This window comes from Equus asinus, chromosome 1 (assembly GCF_041296235.1).
Source record: "Equus asinus isolate D_3611 breed Donkey chromosome 1, EquAss-T2T_v2, whole genome shotgun sequence".
In the NCBI taxonomy this organism is placed as follows: domain Eukaryota; kingdom Metazoa; phylum Chordata; class Mammalia; order Perissodactyla; family Equidae; genus Equus; species Equus asinus.
In genome coordinates, this window is record NC_091790.1 from 204,122,875 (window position 1) to 204,144,460 (window position 21,586).

Genomic DNA, 21,586 nt, shown 5'->3' on the forward strand with positions numbered 1-21,586 from the left:
GATGATTAAACTGGCCAGCAACTGAAATATGATGTAGGGTGATCCCGGCTGGGCAGAGCCACACGGCGGGGACAGATAATCTCCTCCAGGGCCTGGTGACCCTGCGCCAGGTGTTTTGAGAAAATTTATAGGATGAATGGAAAAACAAAGAAGGTCGATGGAAATGGAAAAAATAAATCCTTATCTGAAACCAGTGAAAACCAGAGAGTTTGAAGAAAACTCTGAGATAAAGACTGCTTTACCAAGATTTTTAAAAGTGATTACACAAAACATGGTAGAAAGCAAGTAGTATATTTGTACAAAAAAATGATGGAGCACTAGCCATGGCATTCGAAAGTAGTAGTAGTGATTGTAGAAGTGTGGGTGGGTCAGTTAGTTCACTCATTTTGCAAACTTAGTTGAGCCTGTAACGTTACTAGGCACTCTACAAAGCTCCTGAAAATGTGGTCTTTAAGGCAGTTCTTGCCCCTTAGGAGTTCATGGTCTTGTAGAGGAGTGTGGCCAGCTGAATAACGGCCCCAAAGATATCCCGATCCTGTGAGTGTTACCTTGTACTGCAAAAGAGACTTTGCAGATGTGATTAAGTTAAGGCTCTTGAGTCGGGAGATTACCCTGGATTGTCTGGGTGGGCTCTAATCACAGCGTCCTCATAAGAGGGAGGCAGAGGAAGATTCGGCTAGAGAAGAATAAGACAACGTGATGATTGAGGCAAGATGCTACGCTGCTTGCTTTGAAGAGGGAGGAAGGGGCCATGAGTCAAAAAAAGGCAAGGATTGCAGCTCTAGAAGCTGGAAAGGGAGCGTGGCCTTGCTGACACTTTGGTTTTGGTCCAGTGACACCCAGTTTAGACTTCTGACCTCCAGAGCTGTAAGAGGAGAAATTTGTGTTGTTTTAAGCCCCCGGGTTTGTGGTAATTTGTTACAGCAACCTGAGGAAACTAACACGGGGAGTTAGCCTTAGGAGATACCTCTATGATGTAACCGGGGAACGTCCAGCTGCCTTTCAGAAGATGTTTATCATCTAACTGATGATAAAGGAAAAATTTCTACTGTTTATTTCTTTGGCTTTCGTTAATAATCAGTAGCCAACAATGAAGTGCCCGTGGGGGTTCGCAATTTCAGCTCCTTTGTCAGTGCTCTTGTTAGAAGATCTTAATCATGGCATGAGAGGGGGATGGGAGAGTTGGCGGAGACTCATTTAAGACAGGTCTCCATTTTGGAATACGTATGATGTCATGAGATTGTTGTTTGAAAAAGAAAAACAGATGGATTGAAACTTAAAGATCCAAGCAAATTTTGTCACAGTCCAAATATCCGTTTGGGATATTGTATAGTAACTTTAATGGCACTGCCATTGCTTAGAAATAAGATAGGTATTTTCCTCTTCAGAGCCTTTGAATCTCCTCAGTGGTGGCAGCTCTGCCTTCCAATGGAGAATCTGATTTTTGGTGATAATTCCAAACCGTCTCCAAAGCCCAGTGACTAGGTGGGGTGTAAAGCTGTTTATTACTATTTTGGGTAAAGACAAACTAGTTCATGCATGCGAACAGACCCCCACCCCAGAATGTGACTCTAAGGAAGGCTTGAGTTTCATTTCTGTGTCTGTTGGCACGTGTGATGTTGCATTGAATTCAAGTTACCACATACTGTAAGAGCCTTGTTATTTTCTGTCTCACCAAGAAAGAAAGTAATCTGCCAGTTAAATAGTGACACAATTCTTTTCTAGAACTTTTATATTTCTTGAAAGAGATATTTTAGCTTTATTCAGGCATTTCTTTTCCATTTATCACTCTACGCATGGCTGAAAAAGAAAATTTAAGTAAAGTTGGTGGAGATGGTCCTGAAACATGTTTTCCACTAGACAGTGACTCTTTTGAGTCTTTTTGACTCAGACTCGCTAAGATGCAGGTCTGTCAGCACAATAATGTCCCCTGTGCCATGAAGAGCACCTGTGCAGGCTCATTCTAGAAGAGAGCTCCACTCTGTTCTGTGGACCTTTCTCCAGGCCGCTCATGCCCACTCTGCACGTTTGGTGCTCCTGACTCTTCCTCCGATGATGATGTTCTCTTTGCCGACTGCACCATTGCTCCTGGATGCTCTCTTTCTGGCCTTTCTGTGTATCCAATAACGTTCTGTTTTAATGAAGCATAATGTCATCTTTTTTTGTGTAGTAACTTTTTTAATGGTAGATTTTTTTAAAGAGCAGTTCTGGGTTTACGGAAAAGTTGAGCAGAAAGGACAGAGAGGTCCTATGAACTCCCTCCCCTCCCACAGGTCATCTTTCTGAAGATATTTTAACTAGCAATTAAACTCAACGTGTGTAGGATGGACAATGCACGCTACTCCATGGAAGTAAGGACAGGTGAGCAATTAAGGTGGGCTCTGCCCAGGGACAGGCAATGGCAGCTGTGTTGTAGCCATCACTTGGCTGACAGTGACTGTAGGAAGGATATGCCTTGTACAGAAGTAGATTGTAGGCGAGTGATGGAAGAACTGCAAGAACTCCCAATTTCAGAGGGTCAAGACCTGAAAAAGTGCGCCTGTTGGAATCACTAGACGTTATTGCCTTTATTTAAGGCTGTACAGTTTTAAATCTGTGTATAGCATCTCTTCGCGTTGTCTATTGCAGCTATTATTATTTACTACATTATGAATAAATGACAACTTAGTAAACAAAGGGATTTGCTCAAGGTCAGGCACATTTAAGGACATTGACCTCTGGCCTGGAGTCAGTAGGGCGATCTCTCTGCTTTTTTTTCCTTTTCATGGAGATGGGCTGCAATGCAGCCGGCTATTCATAACAGTTTTTGAGAAACAGAAACCTGTGCCTACATATTTAATATAGGAATTACTCTTTCTCTTGGTGTTGATTCTGAATGGTTGATGACAACTACTGAGAAAGCCTTTATGCATTTAAAAGTTCAGTGGGATAGAAAAGAGTCTTTATATATTCAGTTTAGCATTTTCAAATGGTAGTTGACTTTTTAGACAACTGAAGACAATTCTGTTTCCTTCCTTTACTCTCTCCTGCTTGCTAATTTATCCTCAAATGTTATCCCCAGTAGGAATGAATCCCAGATCTTTTAAAGGTCTTTAAAATACTTTCATTTAAAACCCTAATTTGCAAGGACTACTGATTTAATTAGCTTGAGGTCATTTGCTGGTTGCTAATGGCTCTGAGTCCTCTTCTGGACGTGGAGAAGGGAGAGTTACAGCGGAAGAAGAGTTTATTAGTGTGGTTCCTGCGAACAGTTCAGCCCGGGTCTCCTGGTGATGTCTGCTCTGCTTTTCCAGCCGTATTTAACTACCATGGACCTCAATTTGCCTGACTCCCATGGAAGACACATAAATTATTGGTAAGCACTGAAATATACCAAGTTTAGAAGAGATGGCATTGTAGGATACTGGTTAGCCTGTAAGTTGATCAGTTTGGACTTCCATAGCTAAAATGGAGAAGCCATAAAGATGTGATTTTCATGGTGAAGAGGGTTTCTGGTATTCATTCTCTTATTGCTACTCAAGCATTTATAGAGCACGTATCTGACACACAGTGGGGACTGGAGAGACTAAGATGAAAAAGACAGAGCTCCTGCTCTTGGTACACTTGTTTGTTAGCAGCAGAGGCAGACATAATAAGCGACGGCTTTAGTCCAAGGTGGTCCGTTAGCCCAGAGCGGAGCGGAGAGTGTGGAATCGCCACCCAGCAGAGGGCCTACCCCAGTGTGGCTGGATAACTTTATGCGTCAAACTGAGGAGCTCTCTCGGTGCCAGGGGACTAGGAAGAGCTTCCTAAGGGCAGAAGATTTGGGGATTCGAGATGGGACTTTGCACAGGACCGAAACCAAGATTCCTCTTCCTCATGAATTCATCCTTGATACCCTTGCCTTTTCCCCAATTATTAATTTTAAAATTTGGTTCACATATGTTTTCTTTGTTTCCAGAGATTTCTTTTCCCCTCCTTTTTTAAATTTCCATTTGAAATTCTTAAAGATACTGATGTAGAAACATCTTCTAGCTATGAGGCACCGTGAGCGTTAGAGGAGTGAATCTGCAGTTACAGAAGAAACCAAAAGGAGGCCTATGGCTGGGCAAGGAACGCCTCCTCTTCCTCAAGACTGAAGGCATTCCACAGTTTCATCCCAGGTCCCTTCTGTTTATGGTTTTCTGATTGGGTGGCTAGGAAGACAATTCCTAGCTATGCTAATGAGGTAAGATTTTAGAAAGTTGAGCCTTAATCAGTGTGGTTGAAATCCTTATACTCTGGTGAGGTTCTTCATAGTCTTATGTATGTAACATATGATTGGTTCTGCCTTTCTGGTTCATTCATTCATTCAAACGTTTATTAAACGCTAAGTGAAGATCAAGACAATTCTATTCCTAATTCAGTTAACTTTCTGCAGTATCGATAGTGTGTTCTTTTTCAATTTTGTTCCTTTATAATTTAAACTCTGGTTTGGTTTCTTTGATGCCATCTTAGCTGGATCTCATCCTAACTTCTCTGCCTATTTTTCTCAGGCATCTTTTTCCTCTGTCTTTCCCTTAATGTGAATACTGTTACCCAGCAGGGTTCTCTCCACCCGTGCACACAGAAGCAGATACTGTGCACACCGGTCTATGAGGGAAGCAAGTTTATTACATAGTTGATTGGCAAGGAGATGGGAGGATGGGCCCTCAAATCTGTCTCCCAGGTTCGGGGAAGACGGGAAGGTGTAAGGAATCAGGAGGGCAGGCTGGTGTGTGGAAGCGCTAGCAGGATGAGTTTCGATGGACAGATCAAAATTTTCTCTTCTGCACACACTCCTGGCTGGCTCCCCGCCCCTGAAAAATGGTCTTAACATTCTGTTGTTGAGATGAGGTCAGCACAGCAAACAAGGGTGAAGTTGTTACGTAGATTTAAGTCATTCCCTTCTCTGCTGCTGAGAGTTTCTAGGGATTTAGTCCTCTCCTTCCTGGCTCAGAGAGGAAGGCACACAAATGGAGATTTATAAATGTAAATTTTCCTTATAGATGGGTAACTTCTATGGGTTTTCAGAGCTTTTCCGTGTCTGCTGTTTCTTCAAAATAATCAGCCCAAAATAGTTCTTGTGCCAGAGAGGCATATTTTGGGGTGACAAATTCTGTTCCTGGTCCTGGGATTATAATACCTCTAGTCCACTTCTCTTCTTTCTGATCCTCTCTTTCTCTGCACAGTTGTGTCCTTCTGCATGACGTCAATATCTTTATGTTGATGATACACACACGCACACACAGAAATATTCCCAGTGTTAGTCTATTTCCTGACCTCTAAATCTACATATTATAACCTCTCTTGAATGTTTCAGAAACTGAACATGTCTAGAACTGAGCCCCATTATCTTCCCCTACGAAATGTAGGCTTGATTATGTTACAGTTAAAGGTGTTCAAAGTTACAAACATACTTGACAAGAGATTTTTCACATATTGAGGTATATGGAGTAACTATTTGGGTTCAAAACTGATTCGGCTTGAACTAAACAGCCAGACCTATGGCTTATCAAACATACACTGTACATCTGCTTTAACTATTAAAGAATGCATCCTCTTAAGATAAGAATGCAGACTTCCCCTCCTACGCCCGATTGCTAAAGCTCAAATTAGTCCCTTTCCCGACATCAGGGTCAGGTTGACCTGCTAATTTTCAACTGAGTATCTCTTTGAAACTTTGATGAATATGTATCCCGGGCATGTTTAATGTATGTTCTTTGTTCTAAAAAGATATAAAACTGTACTGAAAAACCATGCTTCTCTGGAATGCTTTCTAAGGCCTTCCTGGTGAGACAGGAACCAGCCTAACAAGAGAGGGTCATCTGCAAGATCCCTGGCCTAATAAGATAAGGCCGCTAACCAATTGGCAAGCTGGGAGAATCAGATAGAGACCACCAAGATCCATATTCTGCAGCCTCAGTGCTTTGTGGGGCTTACGCATGCGCCCTAGCACGCAGGAGTTGTCTGAAGGTGACCCTAGCACCATTACCATAGCAAAAATCGCACCCAGGGGTGGAGAGCTGGCATGTTAGTGATATTTGTGTCGCGTATAACAGCATGCTATGAGACAACGAAAGTGCAAGCACAATGCCGTCTCTACAAGCCATGACAAGGTCCTCCTCCCCAGCCTTTGCCTGATAAAGAGCCCCATAAACCCACCCCCTAAAGAGCCAGTCACTTGTCCCCTTCTCTTCTGCATCAGCTCCCTTGTGCCTCCCTTCTGCACAAGCTAATAAACTTTTACTTTTCTACTCTTGTTTGTTGTCTCTCTTGATTTCTATCCTGGGGGACAACAAGAACTCAATGTGCCGGTAACATTTCGCTATAATCCTCACTCTAGCTCAAGTACAATTCACCTCATTTCTCTTACCTATAGAATGGTTATTGGTTATTTTGCATCGACATACTGAAGTACTACTTAATGGATCTGTGCTGGTACAGAGGGATGCCCCTTGAGATAACAATAGGGTTCTTCCTTCATCTTGTCTTTTATTGGTAATTTGGGTATAGATATTGACGGCTGGCTGATCAAATACTTTGGGTGGTATGAAGTTTCTTGGGTGATGACAGAATCGAGGCCCTAAGTGATCTCAATTGGCTTTAATGATTGACCAATCACGACAAAATAAGGTTTAATGCGGATAAATGTAAAGTCTTGTTTCTGTATGCAAAAAAATCCGACTGTACACATTGAGAATAGGAGAGACATAACTGAATCAACAAGAGATGTGGACAATATGTAGTTTTTGCATTGTGTTGACGGTGAGTTCAACATGAACTGGCAGAGCGGTACATCCGCCTTTAGAGCTAATCTGTTCTAGGGTTGCATCCCATCCATCACAAGGAAAACGGATGCAGCAGATCATTCTCAGGAAGGAGGGATTTGACACCACGTCCCATGAGGCCCAGGCAGAAGAACAGAGGCTACTGAGCTTCTCAGAGAAACTTTCTTGAACTAAGAAGAATGAAAGAAGAAATGCCTCCTTATCGACCAACATGTCTGGGAATAGGGTGAGGTAAACATCTGGGGCCCCAGGAGGTAGGGGAGGTGAGAAGACTCCGGTGCTTAGCCCCATCATCGTTTTGCATAGAGCCTTTTCAACTGGCTAAGTGGCTGGTTGACCCTGCCAACTATCTCTTGCCATCAGCTCTGAGCATCATACCGATTAAATATAATTGACTTTTATAACTGATTAAAATATAGTAGGTGCCAAAAGGGAGGAAACACTAAAGTGAGTGACTTAGGCAGAGGATGGAAGGTGAGGAACTCTCAGTGGAATCAAATCATGATTCTGGGCTGAAAATCACATAGAACTTTCTTTGTTAGGGAACAGATCCATGATTTATTTGGCATCATCTCTGATTGTGCTTCTTTTCCACCTCCCAGAGTAGATGGATGTAAATCAAATAACTAATGACTATAAAAATAGCACTACTATTTGATTTTTATAACAAGCCCATGTGTAGACAGGGCCATAGTTATGGTTCCACTTTATAGACGAGGAAACCCAGAAGAGAGGTTAAAAAATATGCCCAAGGCTACTAGTTGGTGACAAATATGGGTCATCTAACCCTCAATTCCAGAAGTGTACCCTGTTTTGGTTTGTCAAGATGCAGTGCAGTGGGAAGGGGTTGGGAATTTGAAGAAAATAACCATCAGCTGGGTCTCTGCATCGTTAAGCTCCTTTCTTACGAGTTATTTCTCTTAAACTAAGAAGATCAAGTTTCCAATAAGGCAGGTATTTTCCAGCGTGCTTAGCAGGGCTATAGATCTAGGATGGCTCTTCTCAGCTTCTAGGTTGGCTTGGGCACTTGGACAGCAGTTACTGCTGCTTCTCTTCCTGCTCATGGAGAAGCTGACATTGGTTCCTTCACCTTGAATTAGCTGTAGCTGAAACAGCTTAAGGGCACTTGCATTCTCTGAAGCTTCGAGTTGGTAAGCGTATCAGTTTCCTAGGGTTGCCATAGCAAAGTGCCATAGACAGATTGGCTTAAATAGCAGACATTTAACACACCTAAAGGAACTGGAAAAAGAAGAACAAACAAAGTCCAAAATCAGTATAGGGAAGGAAATTATAAAAATCAGAGCAGAAATAAATGCTAAAAAGACAATAGAAAAGATCAATGAAACTAAGAGCTGGTTCTTTGAAAAGATAAACAAAGTTGACAAGCCTTTAGCTAGACTCACCAAGAAATAAAAGAGAAGCCTCAAATAAATGAAATCAGAAACAAAAGAGGAGAAATTGCAATGGGCATCACAGAAATAGAAAGGAGTATAAGAGAATACTACAAAAAGCTATGTGCCAACAAACTGGACAACCTAGAAGAAATAGATAAATTCTTAGACTCATACAACCTCCCAAAACTGAATCAAGAAGAAATAGAGAATCTGAACAGACTGATCACTAGGAAGGAGATCAAAACAGTAGTTAAAAATCTCCCAAAAAATAAAAGTCAAGGACCAGATGGCTTCCCTGGTAAATTCTACCAAATATTCAAAGAAACCTTAATCCCTATCCTTTTCAAACTCTTCCAAAAAATTGAAGAGGAGAAGATGCATCCTAACTCATTCTGTGAGGCCTACTTTACCCTGACACAAAAACCAGGCAAAGACAACCCAAAAAAGAAAATTATAGGCCAATATCACTGATGAACATCAACGCAAAAATCCTCACCAAAATATTAGCAAATCAAATACAATAATACATTAAAAAGATCATACACCAAGATCAAGTGGAATTTATTCCAGGGATGAAAGGATGGTTCAACATCTGTGAATCAGTCAACGTGATACATCACATTGACAAAATGAAGAATAAAAATCACATGATCATCTCAATAGATGCAGAGAAAGCATTTGACAACATACAGCTTTCGTTTATGATAAAATCTCTGAATAAAATGAGTATAAAAGGAAAGCACCTCAACATAATAAAGGCCATATATGAAAACCCACAGCTAAAATCATTTTCAAAAGTGAAAAACTGAAAGCTATAACTCTAAGAACAGGAATAAGACAAGATGCCCACTTTCACCACTTATTTAACATAGAATTGGAAGTCCTAGCCAGGGCAATCAGGCAAGAAAAAGAAATAAAAGGGGTCCAAATGGGAAAGGAAGAAGTAAAACTGCCACTATTTGCAGATGACATGATTTTTATATACAGAAAATCCTAAAGAATTCACCAAAAAATTATAAAAATTAATCAAAAATACAGCAAAGTTGCAGGGTACAAAATCAACATACAAAAATCAGTTGCATTTATATGCAAAATGAAATAGCAGAAGGAGAAAGCAAGAATACAATCCCATTTACAATTGCAACAAAAAGAATAAATACCTAGGAATAAAGTTAACCAAAGAAATGAAAGACTGAAAACTATAAAACATAGTTAAAAGAAATTGAAGAAGATGCAAAGCAATGGAAAAATATTCTATGCTCATGTATTGGAAGAATTAACATACTTAAAATGTCTATACTTCGTAAAGTGGCCTACAGGTTCAATGTAATCCCTATCAAAGTCCCAATGACATTTTTCATGGAAATAGAACTTACATGAAACAACAAAAGGTCCTGAATAGTCAAAGCAATCCTGAGAAAAAAGAACAAAGTTGGAGGTCTTGAGGATTGGAATTGGCAACCCCAAGATATGTCTCTTTGGCATGAGGAGTATTTTGGCCTGGTTACTTTTAAAAACTGCAGACATGAGAGAAACTCTGAAAAGCAGAAGTTACCCCTTGTAAGAGACATTTACATTTGTGAGGGAAATCTCCAGCTGTAAAGGTGTCTCCCTCTCTGTACCAGGAAGAAGGGAAGATGACCTAGAAACTAGAAACTCTTATCAACACGGAAGGCAAGGACTTAAATCTGCATAATAACTTTACTCTTGTTTACTGTACTTGTCTGGTAATCTCCCCTGACTGACTCCCCCACCCCCAACATCCTCCTTTGTCTTTAGCTGAGGATGGTATTTAAGGTGAAAGCTTCTGCCATTTTGGCGAGTTACTCAGTTTTCCTGAGTGTCTCCCATGTACACATGTTATAAAGCTTTGTTTAATTTTCTCCTGTTATTCTGTCTCATGTGAATTTAATTCATAGCTCAGCCAGAAGCCCCTAGAGTGGGTAGAGGAAATGTCTTTCTCCCCTACAGAGGCATCACAATCCTTGATTTCAAAATATACTACAAAGCTATAGTAGTCAAAGTAGCATGATACTGGTGTGAAAACAGACACACAGATCAATGGAACAGAATTGAGAGCCGAGAAATAAACTCACACATTTATGGACAGCAAATTTTCTACAAAGGAGCTGAGAACATACAATGGAAACAGGAAAGTTTCTTCAATTAAGTGTGCTGGGAAAACTGGACAGCCGCTTCCAAAAGAACGAAAGTAGAGCATTATCTTACACCATCCACAAAATTTAACTTAACATGGGTTACAGACTTGCATGTAAGACCTGAAACCATAAAACTCCTAAAAGAAAATGTAGGCAGTATTCTCTTTGACATTGGTCTTAGCAGTATCTTTTTGAATATCATGTCTCCCCAGGCAAGGGAAACAAAAGAAAAAATAAACAAGTGGTACTACATCAGACTCAAAAGCTTCCACAAGGCAAAGGAAATCATCAAGAAAATGAAGAGACAACCTAACAACTGGGAGAACATATTTGCAAATCATATATTTGATGAAGAGTTAATATCCAACATATGTAAAGAACTCACATGATTCAACAACAATAATGAAAAAGACAATCTGGCTAAAAAATGGGCAGAGGATCTGAACAAACATTTTCCAAAGAAGATATACGGATGGCCAACAGGCACATGAAAAGATGTTCAACATCACTAATCATTAGGGAAAAGAAAATCAAAACTACAATGAGATATCATCTTACGCTCGTCAGAATGGCTATTATTAAAAAGACAAGAAGGGCTGGCCCCGTGGCCGAGTGGTTCAGGTTGTGTGCTCTGCTTCGGTGGCCCAGGGTTTTGCCGATTTGGGTCCTGGGCGCAGACCTAGCACTGCTCATCAAGCCGTGCTGAGTTGGTGTCCCACATAGTGGAACTAGAAGGACCTACAACTAGAATATACGACTATAGACTGGGGGGCTTTGGGGAGAAGAAGAAGCAAAAAAAGAAAAAAAAAAAGATTGGCAACAGGTGCTAGCTCAGGGCCAATCTTAAAAAAAAGAAAGGACAAGAAATAACGTGTTGGAGAGGATGTGGAGAAAAGGGAACCCTGATACACCGCTGGTAGGATTGCAAACTGGTGCAGCCACTATGGGAAACAGTATGGAGATTCCGCAAAAGATTAAAAATAGAAATACCATATGACCCAGCTGTTCCACTTCTGAGTATTTATCCAACGAATGCAAAAACACTAATTCAAAAAGATGTTTGTGCCCTTACGTTCATTGCAGCATTGTTCACAATAGCCAAGACTTGAAAACAACCTAAATGTCCATCAATGGATGAATGGAGAAAGAAGATGCTGTATACACACGCACACACACACACACACACACACACACACACACACACACACACTGGAATACTACTCAGCCATAAAAAAGATGAAATCTTGCCATTTGCAACAACATGGATGGACCTTGAGGGCGTTATGGTAAGTGAAATCAGTCGGACAGAGAAACTCAAACACTGTAAGATTTCACTCATGTGTGGAAGACGAAACAACAAAAACGGCAACAACAAGAAACAAACACATAGATACAGAGATTAGACTGTTGGTTACTAGAGGGGAAGGGGGAGGGAGGAGGGCGAAAGGAGAAAAGGGCACACGTGTACAGTGACAGATGGTAATTAATCTTTGGGTGGTGATCATGATGTAGTCTGCCCAGAAATTGAAATATAATGATGTACACCTGAAATTTATAAAATATTATAAACCAATGTGACCTCAATTATAAAAAACAAAAAAACCAAACCAAAAACCCAGACATCTATTCTCTCAGCGTTCTAGAGTTCAGAAGTCTGAGCTGCAGGTGTTGGCAGGGCCGTGCTCTCTCTGAAGGCTCCAAGGGAGGGTCCTTTCTGGCCTCTTCTGTCTTCTGGTGGTGGCCATAGATCCTTGGTGTCCCTTTGCTTGCAGCTGCATCACTCCAGTCTCTGCCTCCATTGTCACATGGCCTTTGCCCTGTGTGTCTCTGTCTCTGAATTTCTCTTCTTATGAGGTCACCAGTCAGATTTAGGGCCCACTCAAATCCAGGATGACCTCATCTTAACTTGATTACATCTGCAAAGCCCCTTGGCCATCACAGTGACATATGCACAGGCTCTGGGGACTAGGATGTGGCATCTTTGGGTAGGGGGGCATGTTCTGCTTACTGTACCATCTAATATCAGAGTAGAGAAGTACGTAAGAGCAGCAACACAGTGCCCCTCACAGTGCCTCACGCATTGTGGACACTGGATATAGTTTTTTGAATTGAATTGGTGTTTATATAGATCTGTTGCTCTCAAGATCCCCTCAGTAGGAGGAGAGTTAGGTAGAAACGTGTTGACCTTCCTGCCTGGGAAACAGCTGGGTGTGGAGCCATATGGGTCTGGTCCCCGGGCTGTGAGGTGGGAGCTGAGATTCCCAATGAAGCAATGATGGAGGGCTTTGGGAGAAAATCCAAGAATAGCACAAAGCAGAGGGACAGCAGCTAAGGCAGTAGGGAAGAATAAGTGGGGCGGGGGGCCAGACACGGGCAGAGTCTGGAGATGTTAACACTAACAGGAGTAGTAACATAACTCATTACAAAAACAATCATCCTGTTCCAGCACCGTGTTAACTGCTGCACGTTATCTTATTTAACTCTCACAATAACTTTATGAGGTAGGTGTGTTAACATCTTCTTTATGCAGATGAGGAGACCAAGGCAGATAGCAGTGAAATAACTTGCCAAAGGTCAAGGGCTAGTGAGGCACAGAGCTGGGATTTAAACTGAGGTCAGTTCAACTCCAGAGTCCCTAGGTCAAGTCACTTTAACACACCTCAGTCACATTTCTGATGCCTCAAGTCTTGCATATGGTACCTGCATCTTTTCCCGTCGACTGGGCCCCCAGAAAAGAAGTCTTAGGAGACTGAACCCGACATGCGGGTTTTATTTGCACTAAATTTGAAACAGCTGAGCTGACTACACTCAAATCATTGAGAATAATTTGGTTTGCATTAAAACAATCAGTCATTTTATTATTATTATTATTGTTGTGATGGGGGGACAGCGAGCCGAAGAGTTGAAAGAAAGATTTCTTGGACTCTCAAGGTCTGGCAGTGGTGCTCTTTTATTTAGAGAATAGTACGGAATAGCATGGGGACAGGACCCATGGGCAATCAGAGCTCCTGCTGCTGCTCTGAGTTGTGGGTTAGGGCTAAATTTATAAGGCACCGGTACGTGACTTATTTTTACTGGAAAAAGAAAAGATGATGTAAAAAGTCATTAAATGGTTTCAGTGCAGATGGGGTCTGGTTATTGTGCGGTCATATAACTTTAGATACGAATCTGTTCATATAGATCGGCATGCAGGTGAGGATGCCCTGGGCTTCTCTCCCTGGGGCAGCCCTAATTCATGCCATCAAAATCCACCGGGTCATATAGTTCGGCATGTAGGCCAGGTCACCTTGGGCTTCTCTACCTGGGGCAGCCTTAATCCATATCAGTTGTTGTTATTCTCTTACAGTGTTTTTTTCACCCAGTTTTATTGAGATACAAGTGACATATGGCTCTGTATAAGTTCAAGGTATACCACGTAATGACTTGACCTTCATGTATTGCAAAATGGTTACCACAAATGTTTAGTTAACACCCGTCTCCTCGTGTAGTTCAAAGTAAGTTTTTTTTCTTACAGTGTGATCTGCAGTTCTGGTAAACCAATGGTTTCTGAATCAAGTCCAGTCTCGCCTGGCTCTTATGAATTCTGCTGGAGCTGCCCACTGCATTTGGTAAGTGCGCCCAACTGGGGTGAGCCCTGCATTAGCATTTTAATTGCTGGCTGATTCCTTTCCTGTTGCAAGACTCAGCCCACAAAGGAATAGAAAGCAAGTTTCCATGAGTTCTTATCCTGTGATTTACTGGGCCTGTAAAGAGCATCTCCCCATAGCACTTGGAAAGTAATACCCTTAATGTGCTGAAAGCCATACAGAACATTAAGAAAAAAGAATTGCCTTTACTCAAGTACGGGCATCCAGGGGCCCAAGGAAAATCCCCATTTGACTGACAGTAAATTTTCTTGGGTGGGTTCTCACTGAAACAAAACAAAACGAGCAAAAACCAGGGCTCCTCTCAGTTCCAGGCGGGGTGTGTCTCCTGAAGGCTGACCTGGAGATGCCACTCCTGAGTTCCCCCTGTGGCCTGCGATATTTTGCAGGGGAGCTGGTTCATGAAAATGACATTTGTTGAGCTCGGCAAGTTTATACACCAGGTCCTAGTCTCTCGGGTTATTAGATCTAAGATCTGGACGTTTGGCGGCTTTTGGATGGCTGTTGGAGACAGAGTCCTGCGCCCCATCTGCCCAGATCTGATTCAGGAGGTCTGGAGGGCGACCCACGGACATCCTTCCCCTTGCTCTCAGCTTCACTAAACTTTAGACGGGCTTCTCCCTTCCTGTGGGCCCCTGACCTCCTTCCCTTAGAGCATTTACTTTAGGAAACATAATTGTAATTCTTTTCTCTGCCTCTTGAGGTATAAATTTTCTTCCAGCCTCTTGCCGGTTTTACAACCCAGGAAGGTCTTTCTCAAGGCCTTGGGAGGCATCCCTTTATAAACCAATTTACCTTTAAAAAAAGTAAATAAATTTAAAAAAAGAGGAAAACAAAAAGATAGTGCTCCCATCTCGCAATCTCTGCGGGAGGGTAGGAACCTAACTTCGTAAGTGCCAATCAGCAAACACAGAGGCCCAATCACAGTGACCGGCCTCACACTAACATTCTCAGTACTTTTCCACTAGCTCACCCCAGGGCTGGAAAACTCCTGCTTTTTGTTTCAGCCGAATTGAGTGAAACGTCTCTCCTCTACTACAATAAGCTTGAGTAAAGTCTTCCTTGCCTGTTTAGTTCTGTCCAGTGTAATTTTCCTTTGACACTTTAGCCTGATGTCTGCGTTTCTAATAAGCTCCCAGGTGCGGATGGTGATGATACTGATCTATGGGCAACACGAATGGGAGGGAATGATGCATGAGTCTTGAACTGAATGAAGATCTTTGTGCGCAGGTCCTGTCTCTGTCCTCAGGGCTTGGGTAGATCTGCTTCAGCCACTCCAGTCAAAGGGCTACGTATCTCTGGGAGGGATGGGCAAGATGCCGCATCTCTCGTGCCCTGACTTCACCATCAGTACATCTTGGAGGTAATGTGGACCACCCCATAGGTCACTTGGTGTTGTGCAGGTGTCTCATTGGTTGGATCCCCTTTGCACCGTCTAACTCTTTGGTCCTGGATTTCTTCCTCTTGTTGGGGAGGATGTAACTGAAATTACTACCTTAGCAACTAAAGCTCCTGTCTTTATTTTTAAGACTATGGAGAGACTAGTATTCCAGGATGTCCTTTCTACAGGTTTCTTAAGTGTCAACGCTTCCTGGCACAGCTAGAATAACATCTCCTGGTGTGGATGGGAACAAGCACTTGCTGATGCAAGAAACAGCCACCTCAAATTGTATCCCTTTGGCTTGATTATTTTTCAGAACAAAAGACTCCGAAAGGAACTTTGACCTTCTCCCTAACTGCCTAAAAGAATTTAAGATAGAAGCCCTGTCCCCAGGACAGGCCATCACTGTAGATAACTCTGGGTATCAGTAGACTGGGAGGGTGCTTGCTAAGCCCATTCTTATCAAAGTTCTGTCTACCAAACATTTGCTTTTCCATTTCCAGGTGAATTGCCTTCCTCCTCTTTGAAGTCCCAACCACCACCCCCAACACCTCCTCTTGTCTTTAGCTGAAGATGATATTTAAGCTGGCAGCTTGGCCATTTTGTTGAGTTACCCAGTTTCCTGGGCGTCTCCCATGTATACATGTTATAAAGGTTTGTTTGATTTTCTCCTGTTATTCTGTCTCGTGTCAATTTAATTTGCAGCCCAGCCAGAAGGACCCAGAGGGCAGAGGGGAGGTCTTCCTCCTCTACACAAGTCTTAGTGTAAACTTTTATTGCTGCCTTCAAAATCTCTATCGATGCCCTTAAACCCATCTGCAGGGCTGGTCCACGAGCTGGTGTTCATGCTGAACTGAAAGGGAAAGGGAAGAGAAGATTCTGCATGTTTTGTGTTAAAAAATGTTTAGGTAAATTAACAAAAAGGAATTGTGCTTAAAATGATATAAATATCAATTTTTGGTTTTTTTTTTTGTTCTCTACTTGTGTTTGAAACCACTAGGAGGTTAAGGGCCTGCCCAAAAATGGTGATAGTGATTTTGTATAAATCAATCTTTTAAATTTAGAATTTTCTTCAAGTTACAATAATAATTTTATAATATACTATTTGTGCTTATAGATGTTAAATAATAAGTCCAGCACTATTTTCACTCTTTCCCTATCCATCATTGATGGTTTACCTGTAGTTACCCTATTTCCTCAGGTCTTTCCTTCAAAGAACCTGTAAACTCTTGCTATAGTCTTGGGTTAAGGGGGATAAGGAGTGGCAGTTGGTTGTGGTTTTGAGAGAAAAGAAATCATCCTGTTTGAAACTCATCCTATCATCTATCTACCTATCTATCATCTATCTATCATCTATCTATGTACTATCTATCTATCTATCTATCTATCTATCTATCTATCATCTGTCTATCTGTCTAATCTATCGTCTATCTATCTAGGCTATCATCTATCTATCATCTATCTATCTACTATCTATCTGTCTATCTGGATGGGAGTTGTGCACTCAGAACTCAAAACTAAACATACCCTCATCATAAGATCCAACAATTGTGCTCCTTGGTATTTACCCAAAGGAGTTGAAAAGTTATGTCCATATAGAAATTTGCATATAGGTGCTTATAGCAGCTTAATTCATAACTGCCTTTTCTGCAGATTTGTGCATTGATGGGTGTGGTCAAGGGGCCTCTGTGATCAGACCAATTGTGATATATGAATAAGTTATTTCTAAATCATTTTCTCATTAATAGTCAGATCTCTGGGGGTGCATGACTGTGTTCACATATGAGTGTCTGAAGATAACCAAAAGTGGTTGAATGAACTAGTCATAAGAGAAACCTGTAAACTAGTCATAAGAGAACAAATATAAATCTTGTAGAAGAAAACATAGGAAAAAATTTTTCTTATATTGGGTTAGGCAAAGATTTCTTAATTAGAACACAAAAAACATGAACCATGAAAGAAAATAATAAAACTTACTGCATGGATAGGCACAGTTAAGAAAATGAAAAGGCCAGTCAAAGACTGGGAGAAAATATTTGTAAACTATATATTTGCTGAGGGCTTTTGTGCAGAATATATAAACAACTCTTACAATTCAAGAATAAAAGTTGGTCCAATAAAATGGGCAAAAGATTTTTACAGACTCCATATCGAAGAAGATATAGGAATGGCCAACAAACACATGAAAAGAAGTCCAGCATTACTGGTAATCAGGGTGTGCAAATTAAAAACACAATGAAATATACCATACAGTGCATAGAATGGCAAAGATTAAGAAGACTGACAACACTACGTGTTGCTGAGGATGCGGAGCAACTGGAACTCTCATACACTCCCGGTGGGGATGGGAAATGGGGCAGCCACTTTGGAAAACAGTCTGGCAGTTTCTTTTAAAGTTAAAAACACAGTTGATATATGACCCAGCCATCCCATATGAAGATATACGTCCACACAAAGAGTTGTCTGTGAATGTTCACAGCAGCTTTACTGATAACAGCCCAAACTGGGAATAACTCAAATGTCTACTAGCAGCAGAACATACAGACAAATGTTCGTATAACCATACAGTGGAATGCTCCTCAGCAATAAAAACCACGCGCTACTGCCCCACACGACAATGTGGACGAATCTCGGAAGCATTAGGGGAAGTGAAAGAAGCTCGACACAAAAAGGATCATATGATTCCATTGATAAGAAATTCCAGGACAGGCAAAACTGTAGTGACAGGAAGATCAGCAGTCGCCTTGGTCTGGGAGTCAGGAGAGAGGGAGTTGACTGAGGGACGTTATATGTCTTAATTGTCATGGTGGTTACATGACTATATATTTGCCCAAACTAATAAAACTGAACACTTAAAATGGATGAATTACACTTTATGTAGATAATACCTCAATAAAGCTAGGAAAAAATGGTGAGTAACTGAAGCATGAATACCAAAGACTGTCAAACGAAGCCCAGTGGGTAGGGCATGGACCTGGGAGCCAGACTGCCTGAGGTCAAATCCTCGCCCGGCGGCTTTGTGTATGTGTGACTTTGTGTATGTGTGACCTTATGAATGTGTGACTTTGTGATTGTGTGACTTTGTGAATGTGTGACTTTGTGTAGGTATGACTTTGTGTATGTGTGACCTTATGAATGTGTGACTTTGTGATTGTGTGACTTTGTGAATGTGTGACTTTGTGTATGTGTGACTTTGTGTAGGTATGACTTTGTGTATGTGTGACCTTATGAATGTGTGACTTTGTGATTGTGTGACTTTGTGAATGTGTGACTTTGTGTATGTGTGACTTTGCGAATGTGTGACTTTGGGCAAGTTACTCACCTCTCTGGGCCTTAGATTCTCAATCTGCAAAATGGACAATAGTATGTACCTTCTAGAGTTTCCACAAGGATTACATGGACTAATACCTGTCAAGCACTTAGAATGACGCTTGGCCCCTCAGTGCTATATGAAGTAGCACCTCCGTCACTGCATCTTGCGGGCTGTGGGCCAGTCTTCCGACAACGTAAAGGTGAAGGTCTCCGGGAGAGGAGAGGAAGACGGAGTTGAATGGATGTCCCGTGCTAACGCAGTCCAGTCTAACAGCAGATTCCTGGTCTAGATGTGGGAGAAGCTGCCTGCAGTTTGTGGAGGGAGACACAGATTTTAAATATGTGGATTAGCCTCTCTTACTCTAGAGAAATACTTATCAGGTACTTGGGAGGCAGAGAGCCAGAGACACTGGGGTTCATAAATCCTTGGCCCTCCTTGATCGAGAGCAGAGTTTCTCAAACAGGGCATCCTCTGAATCACTATTTCCTAGGAACCTTTGGGAAAAGATGTATTGCTCAAAAAATTTGGAGATCATTAGATTAAGTGGAGTTTAAGAGTTTCTTCGTTGCTGGATTCTACTGTCCTTATTTTGCTGATGTAGGCTGTAAATCTGCAAAAGGCAGACGAGATAGGCAGCATTTTCCCTAGCTTATTTGAGTATGTAATCTCGCTTTCATAGAAAATCTTCCACAGAACATAGTCTGGGAGAAAGGGTACCCTGGAGATGTGTGGATCACCTACATTTCGCTCTCTGCATTTTGTAGTGTCACCAGGGCTTCTGGGAAGTCAGAAATGCCCTGGTCCTTGAGGGAGGGGTCAGGTAGCTCATCGTGCACCTGCACGGTTCTTGCTAATTTCCAGGACTCAGGCCACCCCAGCTCCATTCTGCCCCTATGTCATCCTGTGTACAGAGGTCCCTTAGTTATCACTTTCTACAAGAAATCCATTCTTCGCATGCCATTCTTGACCTTTGGTTCATTGAAGACTCGAAGGTTACGGGGAAGAGATGCCATCTTCAGGCTCCGCCCTGGTCTCCTCTCCTGCCAGTCTCCCTGTCTCTCCTGAGAAGTGATTCCTTTCTGCACATCTGACCCCAGACCTCTCACCTTCTACTCTAAGCTCTTTCCAAGATTTTTTTTCCAAGCAAATATAGCTCCTTTCCTAAAAGCATTTCTGGAACCAACTATTAAAAATGCTAACATTTCCTCCAACATGTCAGGAGCAGCCAGAGGACAGAAGCACTTCTAATGTCTGCAGGAGGGAGAGACTTGGTTTCGAGAATTACAGGATTGAACTGCCCCTAGAAGGCTGAGGAAGTGGAGATCAGGGAAGCTATTTTCAGGAAATCTCCAAGTGCAGAGATTGCCAGAACTCTCACTCCTTATAGCATTAAAGTCAGCGATTCTTGGGAGGATGCCCAGAGATGCCGGCAGGTGCTGCTAATGATTTCACTCCAGCACCAAGGAGAGGTGACTTCGAAACGCCACTAACGTCTATCTGGCAATGTACAAGCAGCTGAGAATAATGGCTTTCTCTTTTTATTCTGCTGCAAATTCCGCCTAAGTGCCCTCACAGAGGGAATCGAATTGGAATTCGACTGGAAAGGGCGTCTGGGAAATGTAGTTCCCAGTAAAGGGGATGACTTAGAAGAGGGGAGGGTGCTGCGGATCAATAAGCAATCTCCAACACACCCACTTGTTTGTCCATGATTTCAGCAGGTGAAGGAGAGGCGGGGGCGAGCCAGGCGGGCAGCCTGTCCTGGCGAAGGACAGTGTGAAGCGTGTGGGTGCACAGGGGCCAGGCGAGTCTGATAGAAGCTGAGGTGCCCATCTCATGGGAGAGAGCTGGAAGTTCAGACGGTGACCAGGTGGCGGGGGCCCTTGAATGCCGGCCGGCGGGTCCAGTGGAGACTCACATAACTAAGGCACAGGATGAGAAAGGTCGTCAGGAAGACACACCTGCTGGGGCTGCGTGGGGACTGGCCAAGGACAGGCTGGTCTCACCGAGCACCATCCCAGGCCCTGACCGCTCCCTTCTCCAGGACTTGGATTCTAGACTTGGAACGCTCTCTGGCCACAGTCACGAGGGGGAGACACCTTGAAGGAAACGATGACATCGGGCTGAGCAGGCAAGGCACTTGTGAGGCCCTACGCTTTAATATTGTGGACTTTCTGCCAGGTTAGCAGGGCCTTGAACAAGGTCGAAGGAAACAACCTCCCCCTGATAAACTGCTGATGCACAATATCGTTATTGTGGTTGGCCAAATAAATCTGCTTTTATAGGCCGTTTGCTTTTGAAAATGAAAGTTCTTGGCAATTGCATTTGGGTCCATTTTCCTGTCAACCTTTGTACAGTGACATGTGACTGTTCCTAAGGGTTGGTGCTTTCCTCCTCGGTCTCCGCTTCTGATGCCATCAACCATCCATCAGCCAATCAGCCGTCCACAAAGCTCAGAAGCGTGGTGGTGCCGTTTGGGATGACATGGGAGGAATCAAAGTCTGGAAGGTTTTGAATCTCCCATGGGCGAGCTGGGCTTGGTTCTGATGCAGCGCTGAGGCTGGGGTGGGGGGAGGAGGCGGGGACACAGCTGTGTTCAAGTGAGCCCTGAATGCTCGGGCAAGACTCTGGACTGCCCGCACGGCAGGCACCCAGCTGGGAGCCGCTGCATGACCTTGCTCAGTCTAACGGAGACCCAAACAGGGCAGAAGTCCACATGCCGACAGTCGTCATTCTTTCCTACTTGTTTTCTTTCAGTTAATGTGGAGGTTGAAATTACAAGACTTGATTTGTTCTCAAAATATGTACCCTATGCACATGTGTGTCCTCAGTGGGTTAGTAATTGGATCTAAATTGTAGGTGATGAGTTTTCCCTTAGAAAATGTGGCTAAACAGCCCCATACTGTGAAT